This window comes from Gopherus evgoodei, chromosome 5, assembly GCF_007399415.2.
Source record: "Gopherus evgoodei ecotype Sinaloan lineage chromosome 5, rGopEvg1_v1.p, whole genome shotgun sequence".
Taxonomy (NCBI): domain Eukaryota; kingdom Metazoa; phylum Chordata; order Testudines; family Testudinidae; genus Gopherus; species Gopherus evgoodei.
This window is the reverse complement of record NC_044326.1, coordinates 7,101,331-7,114,410: the sequence shown is the minus strand read 5'-3', so window position 1 is coordinate 7,114,410 and position 13,080 is coordinate 7,101,331. Positions and strand designations below refer to the sequence as shown.

Below are 13,080 nucleotides of genomic sequence, written 5' to 3'. Positions count from 1 at the left end.
CTGCTGACAAAAAACTTCCACCCCCAACGGGTGACAAAGCGCTGTTCACACCAGCGCCTGTCATCGACAAAACTTTTGTCTTTGAGGGGGTGTGTGTGTCTGTGTAACAACACCTCTGCACAACAAAAGTTGTCTTTCACTTGACAGTGTAGACAAAGCCTCAGAGAGAGAGAGAGAGATGCAGTGTGCTACTGGTATAGAGCTCACTGACTGCAGCAGGGGTCTGTATAGAGAGCAGCAAAGACGTCAGAGGTACTTATGAGCTGAAGGACAAGAGGACTGAGTGATCAGCTGAGGAGAGGGCAAAACTGTAGGAAAAAAATATCAGAAAGATGCAACTCAGTGACTGAGAGAACCAGAGAATTAGCTAAGGTGGTGAGTGGCAAAATAGCCCCAGACCTAGGAGTCAGATGGAGAAGGTTAGGCTGTGTGAGAGAGGACAGCAACATGGACAATAAATTCATCCAGAAACAGGGAGGTGCGTGGGGGGGGGAGGGAGGGATGCAGGGTGTTGGAACGAGGGAAAAAACTGCACCCTGAGAAATGATGAAAAAGAAAAGTTGCATCTGCAGAAGGTCAAAGTGTGGCTGGTTAATTCTGGAGAATGACTTCCTTTGAAGAACAGTCCAGTCCCGGTCTCTTTGCTAACCATATGATCTGGGCAGTAATATGCTGGTAATAATTCACCATGGTTCTCCCATAAAAAGTTTCCCCCTGGCCTGTCAGACATTGCTGGAAATGGTTAGCCTTCTTCCTGAACTCCAGAGTGACTAGATAATGATAGCAGTACATCCTGTTCAGTGTCTTTAATTTGAAACTGAGTACTGAAGTGGAGAGTTTAAAAACAAACAAAAAAAAACCCCTTCAATTTGATCCATTCCAAAGGCTCAGACCCTGCTCTTCATGTGTATTTCTATGAGACCCAAAATACCATCTACATAGGGGTAAATTTAGTCATTTCAGTGCAGGGGTGCAAGCTCCATTAGAGACAGGGAACCCAACTGAGTCCCCATCCCTTTAGGGCAGTAGAAAGGTTTTAACTATGGGATCCAGTGAGACCTCATTACCTTCTCCAGCATATCACTGATTTGGAGTGGAGGATGACAAAAAAGCAGCTTACTCCAGAGAGTTTAACATGGTGGCTAGGGACTTTGGACCTTCTTGAACAGAATATTTGGATAAAGACTTTTTTAGCACTCCAACATCAGTTTACATTTACCTGTGTAAGTGGTATGATTTGGGAGTTCAGAGCCAGATCTGCTAGATCTAGATAAATATGATATTTGATGTGCTCTTGCACCAAAATGTATAGACTCCAGATTTTTCTGGAGCACTGCTTGTATTTGTCTTTTAAATGGATAGGAGGATGGGGAGGCGAGAGGTTGAGCCCAAAAAACAGCTGAATGCAGAGGCCAGACACCTGTTTTGATGGTACTCTTGTGCCAGTATGCATCAGAGTCCAGATTATTCCAGTGGGCTACACTGATCTACAGAGCAGTGTTTGAGGCCCAGAATGAAAAAAAGTGGCCCCATGCTAGAGAGGAGGGGTTTTTTTGTAACACTGTTGCATTAGGAAGTACCAGGATCCACATATCTATAGTAGATTAGCACCAGCTCAGATAGCAGGATTTCAGGGGGAAAAGTTGTCTGCAAGGCCTGACTCAGCCACACCCAAAGCATGATTCAAAGCATTTGTTATGTTTTCCTATTTATTTTATTCCCTCTTTAGAATATACTCTAAACCCTTCAAAATTTCTCTGCTGTGCTTCGAGTGAGGCTTAAACAAGAGTTTTGCTTCACAAGTAAACCTGATGCCAAAAATCCTTGTGTGCGTGTGTAACAGCAGCAACGTCTATCATTGGATCAACTTCTATTGGTGAGAGAGACCAGCTTTCGAGCTTACTCAGAGCTCATCTGCAGGCCCTGTACGCTTGAAAGCTGGTCTCTCTCAACAAACAGAAGTTGGCCCAATAAAAGATACGACCTCACCCACCTTGTCTCAGACCGACACAGCTACACCACCACGATAAGCAGCCGATCGGCCAGCTCTAGAGACAGAACTGCTGAGTTTCAGTAATTGCTACTGCACAGCAGAGGGAGCACAAGTTATCATTTTTGGCAGCCTCTTCAGAGGATAACAAATGAAGACTGGGCAGCACCGGAGAGGTCAACGCTGTGCTGGAGGAGCACACAGAACTCTTCCAGCTCACCCTCTCGTGCAAAGGATAATAATCCTAGCACAAAGGGTTAACATCTGAGATCTAGGTTCTAATTCTCCTCATTCTCGTGCACTGATCTGCCAGTGGATTTGCAGGGCCAGCCTTGGAGCAGTAGGGTTTGGTTGTTTTGTTTTCAAGCAAACTAGATATTAAGGGCCTGATTCTTTGTTGCCCTGCACCTTGGGCAGTCATTTACAACTGTGCACAACATGCACAAATTAGATTTTAGATGCTACCATTATGATATGGTAGCATTTTTACCCACACTCTTTGCACAGGTGTAAATAACCGCACCAGGTGCAGGGCACAATTGAAGCAGACCCAGAGAATGTGGGGAAGAAAACTTCTGTCATATTAGAACAATTTTAAAGTAGGTCAGATTATGGTTCTTAAAGCCCTATTTAACCTTTTATCTAATCTTTATATTCATTCCCACATATCATGAAAACAAAAAGACCAGAGAAAACAAAAATCATCAGACTGAGGTGAAGGCAGAGTGCTCTATTCAAGGAGTTAAAAAAATCTGGGTTTAATGCAGCATAAAAGACAGGAACCTGCATAAAAAAAAAAAACGTACTCCTGCAAAGTTGAGTCTGATGCTTTAAACACAAACAAAAGCGCGATGTTCTCAGCTATGCGTCTCTCTCACGCATCCACCCACCAGTTAGGGATCGAGAACATCTCAGGCAGAAGAACATTGGTGACTAGCTCACTCGGCTCCCAGTTTCTGCACCTCTCAGGGTTTCCCTACCAATGGGAGCCCCGGAGTGCACAACACACCTAGGAATGCCTCTTTTGCATGGGTGCTCCAGGAATTTATAAGCATGAGCTAACAGACCCAGCATTACCTGCTGCTGGGGAGAAAGGTCACCGAACCTCTCCACAAAGATTGCTCCAAGATTGCTGCTGGCATTGAAGGAGGATTGGGATAGAGCAGCCAGACAACTATACCAGAGGGGAGCTGGGACTCTGCCTGCACCTGTTACACCAACGTGCTCGTTTTATTACAGAAAATTATTATGGACTGGGTAACATCAGGAAATGCAAACTTCTGAGCAGCACGACGTTATTTAGTAAATCAAACAGGCTTTGCAAAATTTGATTTGTGTTATAATTTTGACAGATGATACCAATGTTCTATTTTAAGCATTTTTCCCCATTTTAATCTTCACAGTTGCACACAATTGTGGATTTTAAGTATTTTTTGGTCTATTTAAATTTTCACTATTACATGAAATTATTGGGGCTATCAAATTATGGGGGTAGTTAATGGCAGTAGATGTTGAGATTCAAAAAAAGTTACAAGCTGATAAACGTTAAAACACAAATGGTCAACATCACATCAAAATGTCAGGGTAGTTAAACACTGGAATAGATTGCCTAGGGAAGTTGTGGAATCTCCATCGCTGGAGATATTTAAGAGTAGGTTAGATAGATGTCTATCAGGGATGGTCTAGACAGTATTTGGTCCTGCCATGAGGGCAGGGGACTGGACTTGATGACCTCTCGAGGTCCCTTCCAGTCCTAGAGTCTATGAGTAAAATAATTGAAGTCAGTATTCTTAAATCGAATGCTAGTAAGTTCTCAAGCTGCATTTTTCTTAAAAGGCCTATCTATAATGTTCAGTTATAGATAGACATTTTTTCCCTCATTTTGTAGGGGCAAGGGTAGGTTGAAATCGATGTTTACTGATATTTATCTACAAAAATCTAATCCTTCCAAACCTAGTCATACAATACCAAAGGCTGAGAATAGTAAGTGCAGTTCTTCAAGATGTATTGTCCACACACATTCCACTCTTGGTGACCAACAGGCAGTTGCCAGTTTGCTTGGAGAGGGGTATGAGGAGTCCTATTTTGACTAGTGACAGCAGGCCAGCCCAGCCAAGACTGGCATTCGATCTAGATGCCTGCATGAGCAGTAAATATGTGCAACAAGCTCCAAATAGCTACTCTATATATCTCCGGTATGACACTGTTACCCAAACAGACACCAGAGGCTGCCTGAACCATAGCAGAATGAGTTCTAATAAACTACACTAATCCTAAAAAACCCTAAGCTAAATTGCAGAGTGTACAACAGAAGTATATGCTGCTATGTGTTCCATCTCACAGCCACAGGAGAGAAGGAACCAAGAGATGGTCGGACACTACTCCACATTTATACCCTTGGTGGGAAGGGGTTCCGTCATCCAGGGCACAGGCATGGCGCTGATACACACGGTTAGCCTAGAGAATCCGATCTCGTGTGCATGTGGCACTTGCTCACCAAGAGTAAAATCCATATAAACGTTCGTTCGGAGAAGAATGCACATTTCTCTGTGACTTTAGACACAAGCGTGGTAACGCACATACAGCATAAAAGATCCTGTTGCCAAGCATACACAAGGGTAAAAGCTAAAAGGAGATAAAAAATATTTACTCACTATATTTAAATGTATAAGCTTAACTGGACTCCCCCCCCCCTTTAGAACAGAGTTAATGTTCTTCATTTACAAATGGAGCACACCAAATATTGGAAGGAAAGGAGTGGGGGGTGGGAGGACCAAGAAGCACTCCCAACCCGATCAGCATTGCCTTCTGCTTGTACAAAAACACCCTTGAACTCCCCTCTATCACCACTGAAAGATACCCCAGTAGACCCTACTTGGAAGTGCTAGATGTTATTACACATGAAAAATAAGATATGAAGGAGAATGGAGGAACAATGGCTACTACAAGGAGCGCTTCCATAGGAGACAAAATACCAGCTACCATTTGGTACACAAGAGGTACATATGTATGTGGTGGACAGGTTTGTATACGGACAGTCTGTCAAGTGAGTACTTGGTTAGTGATATGTGACAAGGTAACAGTCAGGTGCAGTCAGCGTCTGCTCTCCCTCTGAAACAAGCAGCCTACAGCAAGGGGCTAGATTCAAAGGGGGTCTTAGGAGCTCATGTCCAACATTTAAGTGCTACTGCCATTCATAAAACTACTTCTCAGCTGCTGCCTGACTCTGGAATTTGGGTGCCTGTGTTTCCACTGGCAAAATTCCCTTGGCACCTACGTTTCTGCACAAAGCTGCCATGATCCTGCCAAAGCTGCTTGGTGGGATTCACAAACTAGGCATTCCCCCCATCCTATCTTGCCTGCAGAGTGATCAGCTGTGCTCTGAGAACACAACCTACCCAGTAGGTGGCACTACTCCCCTTAGACCCAATAGCACAGGTGTTAAGAATGATCGCCTACGAAGGTGGGCGACTAGCGTTCATATCCTCACTTTGCCTGATTCAGAGCAGGGATTTGAATTTGAGTCTCCCACACCTCAGTTTAGGCCCATAACTCACCAGACTATTGAGTATTCTAGTGTGTGTCTCAATCTCTCCTGTTGATGATGTTCTACTATGGCCCAATGAATATTTATTTATACAAGATAGAATGTGGGATCATTGTGTCACCTGTAATATGAAGCCTTAGACTAGACAAAACACTCAAGGGTATTTGTAGAGAACCGTCATGTTCTGGCAGGGGTATATACCCGGATGAGTCAAACAACAAAGAGGTGGTCAGTTTGCTGTTCCTCTTTGCCCTGCTTTATATTAGGCAAGTGAAAGGATACAAGGAAATTAAAAAGGCAACAAATTTACAGAACAGAGAAAAAGGGACAAAATAACTAGCCTGTGGAACTCATTGTGTCAGGATATGTTCGTGGCAAACAGCCTGTGACCAAATGCTGGCCTCAGATACATGAATATGGCTGACTCCTAGTTTTGTATCTCCAGATGAAGGCAAAATTTGGCCCATAGTTAGGCTTAAGGAAAGATTACAGATAGAGTAGGAACAGTCACACAGGTTAGATATCATGGCAAGAGTACAGGCCTGAACACCAAATTTCTTTATTGTATCTAAGATGTGTGTTTATGGTATTTTAATAAAGACATCCGCTATTGAGTCTTCAGAGGCATGTCTATATTCATGGATGATTGACAATAGAATACAGGGTCTCCATCAGAGCCATTGCTCACTATATCCTATAAGCAGCTGCTATAAAGGGGGTCTTTAAATATATGGGTTAATCGACATGATAGATGCCAATGGCTCCATTTCTGTGCCATTAGTATGCTCTTGAGAGCTTTAATGCTTCTCATGATTATGGTCTAATGAGTTCAAATATTTGAGAAATATACTGTACGTAAGTTACATATTACCACTTACATATGGCCTAAAAGAAAGTTACTTCTCACTTATTTTGTTTGGCATAGTGTCTCATCCAGAAAAGAAAAAAAGTTTATATTATGCTGCTTCTGGTGGGTCGAGGCAAATTAGCATAATGTGGCTATTTCCTTCATAATGATTACAATATAGATCCCAGTATAAAAGCTGCAACTGCATGAGGGGGGGTAGCTGATTTTTCAACCTTATTTTGGACATCTGCAGAAAAATTTCCCCTTACTCTAAGAAATCACCAGCTGTTCTTTTACAAAAGCTGAATTTAAAAAACTTCAAATTACCTGGCTCCTGTTGTCAGCAATCAATTCTTTGTTCCTATTAGCTATGGCTCCAACTATGGGCATGTTTTTACTATTGCTGGAGGCAGCTTGCTCTAGCTAAGGCGTTACTATGGAGTTTGTTTAGTTATTTTAGAAGTTAGAGGATGCATTACCAGGAATAATAAAGGATGGCCCTTATCTAAGATTTGCCTTTTCTGAAGGTATTATAAAGCTCAACATACAGACAACAAGATCAAATACAACTGTGTACTTTATATAGTAGTGCAATTTAAAGAACAACCCAGCTGTAAAAGTAACAAATAACTGGAAGAACACTAAATTATTAGCAATGACCCCTGATGACCTGAAACAAGATTCTAATATATTTAGTTTTCATAAAAAACAAAAAAATTACTACTTCTATTCTTATTTTAAAACATTTGTGTGTAAAAAATACCTGTTTTCCTTGCCAGATTATACTAAATTAAGATATAGGCAGAAACAAACTTTACCTGGTACCTTCACAAACATCATCAGGGAGAGCCGAGAGCCATATAACACTGCGATTTTATGCGGAGCAGAAAAAATGCATTGAAAATGGCGAGCAAAAACCTAACAAGGAAAGACATCTTCCATGTAAAACGATGCTTTCAGCAGCCCAAGACTCCTTAGCAGCAGGTTCACAAGGACTTGCGATGAAGAAAAGCTGTACAGCCACAGAACGACTCGAGCAGCTTTTGGATCGGCTAAATACACTTCTGAGACAAACAAGAATCATATGCTGGGATGTGGTTTTGAAAAATCTTCATGTTTGGGGATGGTGCCTTTCATCTTGCTGAGCAGACTTAACAGCTGCTGGCAGTCTGCTAACAGTGAGTGCAAGAAGAGCTAAAGAACTAACTCGCACCAAGGTACTCAGTACAAAACAACGTCAAAGTCTGACAGCATTTCACTCACCAACACGCCACATTGGGGTGTGTGAAGAACACTTTGTTTGATGTTTTTCCCCCAACCCAAGGTGAAAAGTCCATTCTTTAATTTTCTCTTTTCTATATGCTGCACTTAGGCATTCGTATTCGATTAGGGATTCGTGTAGTGGAGATGCAGTGGAATCCCAAGCTAAGCGGCTGTAACTATACATATTTAATCCAAATACTGTACAATCCCATGTCACTTTGGTATTTGGTAAAGTGATACAACAACAACAGACCTCAGGAAGATGAAAAAGCCAGGATAGCCAGCGCCAAAATTTTGTTTTGTAGGATCTGACATAACAGTTTCACTTTAGATCTGTGCCATACCCAGTGCCCTCAATTCTATCCTCAGATGCTTAGGAGCACTTCCATTCTCTCAGCTTGTATTCAATGCAATGATTGTGGCGTCCATTTTCAGGTGAGAACTTGACCCAATGCATATCAAGGTGTCCCTTTGAAGTGACATCAACTTTAAAAAAATGAACAAAAACTCCCCCACAATGTATGATACTTGTATCAGTAGCAAAAAAGTAAACAGCAAAGATTTCTGTAACTGTTCACTTCCTGCACTGGACAGCACTTTATATAGTCAGTTTCACTGTCTGTATGTCTGTAGGATGCAGCAACATGGGAGGGGAAAGCACTTTAAACAAGGAAAGAAACGGAATAGTTTAAATATGTACAAAATGGCAAAGCATCTCAAGGGCAGGCGGAGGCCTGAAACTTAATTATTAATTTTTTAAATTAATTATTCACATTTTGAATTGATGGAGTCCGTTTAAGCAGATTTTTTTGAATACTATCAAGGGTAAATCTAGCTTAGTAATATCTTTGACTGTAAATAGGAAATGGATTGTTATAGACACACAGATTTCATTTTCATCATTTATAGGGTAGATCAGTAGTTGGTGTAAATTGTCATTACTTTGTTGACTTCAGTGGAGATGACCATTTATACTTCCTTTCTGCAAATCACTTATTTTGGACAGTGAAAAGAACTTAATTGGTTTAATTTTTGGCTATAGTCAGTTTCAGAGAGTTACAACTCTTAATAGGGGATGTTTAAGTTTAAGTACGTTGTCACGGATTTTTGTAGCTACAGTAATTTTTTTTTAAAATACACACCAACAAAATCAAAGGGCCATATCAGGTTATTGATTGTTAACAAGAGTTCTCCATTTAAATTAATTATGAAAATTGCTGAGTGATCAATGGTGTAGAGCCCAAAATTTGGGCCCTAAAACTATTGGGAAGCTTTGCTTTATTTATGTAGCCTTAAAAGATATAGTCATGGACAGAAATTAGCAGCTCACCCTGCTTATAGGAAATTAAAGTCTGTATCTGTAACCACAACTTTAACATAAACACTTAAGTAAAGGAACGAATAATATTAAATTCAAAATTACTTTGTGTTTTGCAATCAGACTCCCAGCCTCAAAAACAATCACACTGCCGTGCAAGGTACGTGAAACCAAGTTCTTTTGAAGTTACAAAGTTTTATTTTTAACTATTACAACCACACAAATTGTATTAAATGGCAGTTAGGCATCAAAGCTATTTTAAGCAAGTGTGATTCCTATGGCCTGGAGCACCTGATGTGAGGAAAAATGTCTGCGCTAGATGACGACTCAGGAGTAGTGCAAAAATACTTTTTTCTTTGTTTTTGGCAGCATGTCCATTGCTTGGTTTGAATACTGATTAGCTAGAAGGCTGTAAAGGAAGTATGCCTTAATGCATCTAAACCACACATTGCTTTTCAAGTGAATGCTTGTTGATAGTTAATACAGATAATCATTTTGTGGAACTGCACACTAAACAAAAATTGCTATGGGTGTCCCTCATTTTCGTCCCATCCATACCCAATTAAGACAGGTCTTATACATTTTCTATTACAAACCAGTTTTTGGCCAGTCTCTAGCTTCCTCAGAAGGGGCCTTTTGAGGCAAAATTTTGCAAGTGTAGTCTGTGGCCTGAGGAAAAAATTTGAATTCTTTAGGTTAAATCAGATAAGCCATGTCAGAGATACCAGACTCCCAAATAATAGGTGACAATCACATTTTCAAAAATTCTTAATCCTGTTTTATCCCTTCATATCTGACAGACAAACCTATTTGATTGTGCTGTATTCAGAAGTCCTTACCAAGATTTAGTGTATCTATTTTTGACATTCAGTACAGAATTAGAATGCTCAGAACCATCTGTCAGTCTCGGTAGAGTTGAGCAGAGGTCTAATGAACTTTGTGAAATTTCCAAGGACCAGGCTTGTGTGTGTGAGAGATCAACAGAAAGAACACATGAATTTCTGACAACTATACATCTTCTGTTGACAGCTTGTCCAGTTGCATCAGAAGACCCAGATTGTCGTATTGATAAGTGATTTATGGCTCTCAACGCATGCTGTCATCCAGTCAAGATGGATTTGAGGCTCATCACTTCTGGCTGGTGTTCCAAAAATTCAAAACTAAGACAGTTTCCTTGCAAAGAGGAGTCATCTCTTATTTTAAATTCCTAATAATTTGGACTCTGCAACTACAATGTCGCTGACTGATAAGTAACAGTGCAAATAAATCCAGCCATTTTGTCTCTGTCTACAGGTGGATCTGTAAGCCAGCCTTTGTCTGACGGCTGATATAACAAGTGATCCAGGGTAAGGATAGCAATACTCCAATCCATGCTGGAGACATCTCATCTGCTCTCCTGATCAGGATGAGCAGGAAGATAGCATGCTGGTTTCAGGACAATCTCATTAATTGGGGGTGAGCATTTCCCCTTTCCACTGTAATTCAAGTCAGCCAACTAAGCAGCACATCATCTCCTGAACAACTAAAGTTCTGAGATTCATAGTCCTTGCCATTCGTCCCAGCAGATTTTGAAAGCTCTGGAAATCACCTGGCTGAGATGATGAGGATGAACTTACATTGGCATTCAAAGGAGGAGATAAGGAACACTAGTCAGAATCTTGCACTATCTTCATTATTTCTTTCATCAAATCAATCGGAAGGAGCACCTGCATAAGCACAGATGTGTCCATAGTCATAATAAGATGGGACAAAATAAGTGGCAGTGAGTATCCTAATAGGTATGTCCTGAGACAAGGAAACAGAAACACCCGGTCTTTGTGGCCTTCACAAAACTTCCCCAGAAGGCTAAAGTGAAGCATGTGGGGCTCATATAGGGTTCCTTGACCATGCTGTAGTGCAGGACAGAGAGCAATTCCTAGGAATAGAGTAGGAAGGCCCAGACTAAGAATCAGATCCCATCGCTAAGTGTCCCTGGATTTGCTTCAAACTCCATCATAGATGGTAACAAAAATAATCTAAAGAACTCCTGGAACCAACCAACCATTCCCAAGTGGCACCCCAAGATGGGGAACAACAGACTCCAGCAAAGACAAGTTTCCTCAGGAAGCAGCCACAGATGAGAGGTTGAGATTGCAACTGTCTGATCCAGGCACTTTGTTCACTCAGTTGTCTGTGAGAGAGGACTGTGGTAGGAGAGAGAGAGAGAGAAATCTCAAAGCACTGTCCTCCATCATCCTGAAGTGATCTCATGGTGTTATTGGCTCAATGGCACCTGTACTATTACAGTCCTGAATAACAGCCAGGAAAGTGCTTAAAATCATGGTGTGTGGAGGGTATGGGTGTGGGTGTAGTTCTGGATTCTCTCTGCTTTCTTAAACATTACAGTATGTATCTCTGAAATTCTCAGCTCTTCTTCTGATCCTTGCCTCTTTAAAACACAATTCTGGCAAAGCTTTATAAAGGTAAGAATACTATGCCTAAAGAATGCACAGGCTAATTATACTCTTAGGTTTATATATTGATTTTAAAAAGCCAAGTGATATTACAGCACAAGCCCTTATCTGTAGAAAACAGACATGCTTCACCGATGCAACTAGAGTTTCTTAGCATTAAACGATTCACTTATGTCTAACGGAATAGAAAAAATCATGAAGGAAAGAAATTGTGATAGAGGATGTACTATATTTTGCTATTCAATTTTTTTTTAAAAGAACCCCACCCTCACCCTACCTATTACTTTCCCTACAATTTAGAAGCTTCAGGAAATGCCCACAGAATGTGAACCAGACTGAGTCAAACCTTTTAAAAGTTTGCTTTTAAAAAGTTGCCATTTCAGAGCCTCTTGTTGTGGCCTTATTTTCATTAACAAGAGATGGTGCACTGCAGTGATAGTGGAGATCATTTTAATGTCAAAAGACATTACTTAATATTCAGCACTGATTTAAGTATGTTTAATGGCTGCAATTTGGGGTGCCCCCATTTAAGAAAGATATTGACAAATTGGAGAGGATCCAGAAAATGAACAATATAGTGATTATGGTCTCAGGGTAACTAACCTATGGGGAAAGAATGAAACAAAATTAGTCTGAATGTCTGAAGGGAGCCATCATTATGAAAGGGAAAAGAATCATTTAGGACAATTCACAGAGGACACTAGAAGTAATGTAATGCAATTGAAGAAGGTACTTTATTGCAAATATCGGGAGAATGATTTAATCAATCAGGAATTTCTATTAGATTATGAATTAGTCTTCCCCTTCCAAAAAACTAAAGTTATTCAAAAACTTGGGCTGGGAAATTAAAAAAAAAAAAGAAACAATTATGTCCAAGCAAACCTGTATTCTCCAGGTAATGAATTGAAAAAGCTAGTGGGTCTTATCTCTAAATTCAATGGCTCGATTCCAATTCTGTGCCATGAGATTCTAAACTCAATCATTTCACCAAAAATAAAATAATCTGTGTATTTGAGGGGCGCAAACAACTTGCTCAGTAAATGTAGTTGTGCAGGATTCTGGTTTCCTAAAACTATCGGCCCCTGCACAGCTGTGCCTCCATATGTTTTTTTGTGTGCTTGTGTTCAAAGATTCTCACAGGGAGGTGTGGTTTGTTTTAAATGGAAGGTGTGACCCCTACACCCTTATTACTCATGCACTATCCTACCTATACACCTGGTGCATCAGAAACATTTTAAGTGTAATACTAAATACACATGAACCCCCCCAAATGTATAATTAATAGATTTCTGGCAACATATTATTTTATACACAACTCTCAAACTTCAAAGTTGGGTTTGGTATCAGCTTGCGAGGATATCTAGTGCTATTTAATACATTTTAAAACAATTCTAGTCACATTTTTGGGGTGTCTCACCCCCATCTTGCATCCACCCACTTTTAAAACTATCTTCTCTTTATTATTTATTCAAGAAAAATACCACAAACTCTACTATACAAGAAGCAAGACATAAAATTCAATAGATCACTTTCTACTTGACAGGTATCAAAAATTGCTGAAGTTTGAAAACTGAAATTTAGCAATTAATATCCTTCAATGAAGAGAGTTAGTGGTTTCCTAGCTTTAAAAAACAAAACAAAACAAAAAAAAGCTCAAATACA

General features: G+C 40.3%; 1 protein-coding gene across 1 annotated transcript in view; it reads right to left on the bottom strand.

Moving 5' to 3' along the window:
* The window catches only part of SLC4A11 (solute carrier family 4 member 11), a 196,855-nt gene extending 189,333 nt beyond the window's left edge, over positions 1–7,522 (bottom strand). The window contains exon 1 of the transcript XR_004000528.1: positions 7,203–7,522. The gene's annotated coding sequence lies outside the window, so the exon portion shown is untranslated. The remainder of the gene's footprint in view (positions 1–7,202) is intronic.
* Positions 7,523–13,080: the final 5,558 nt, after the last annotated feature.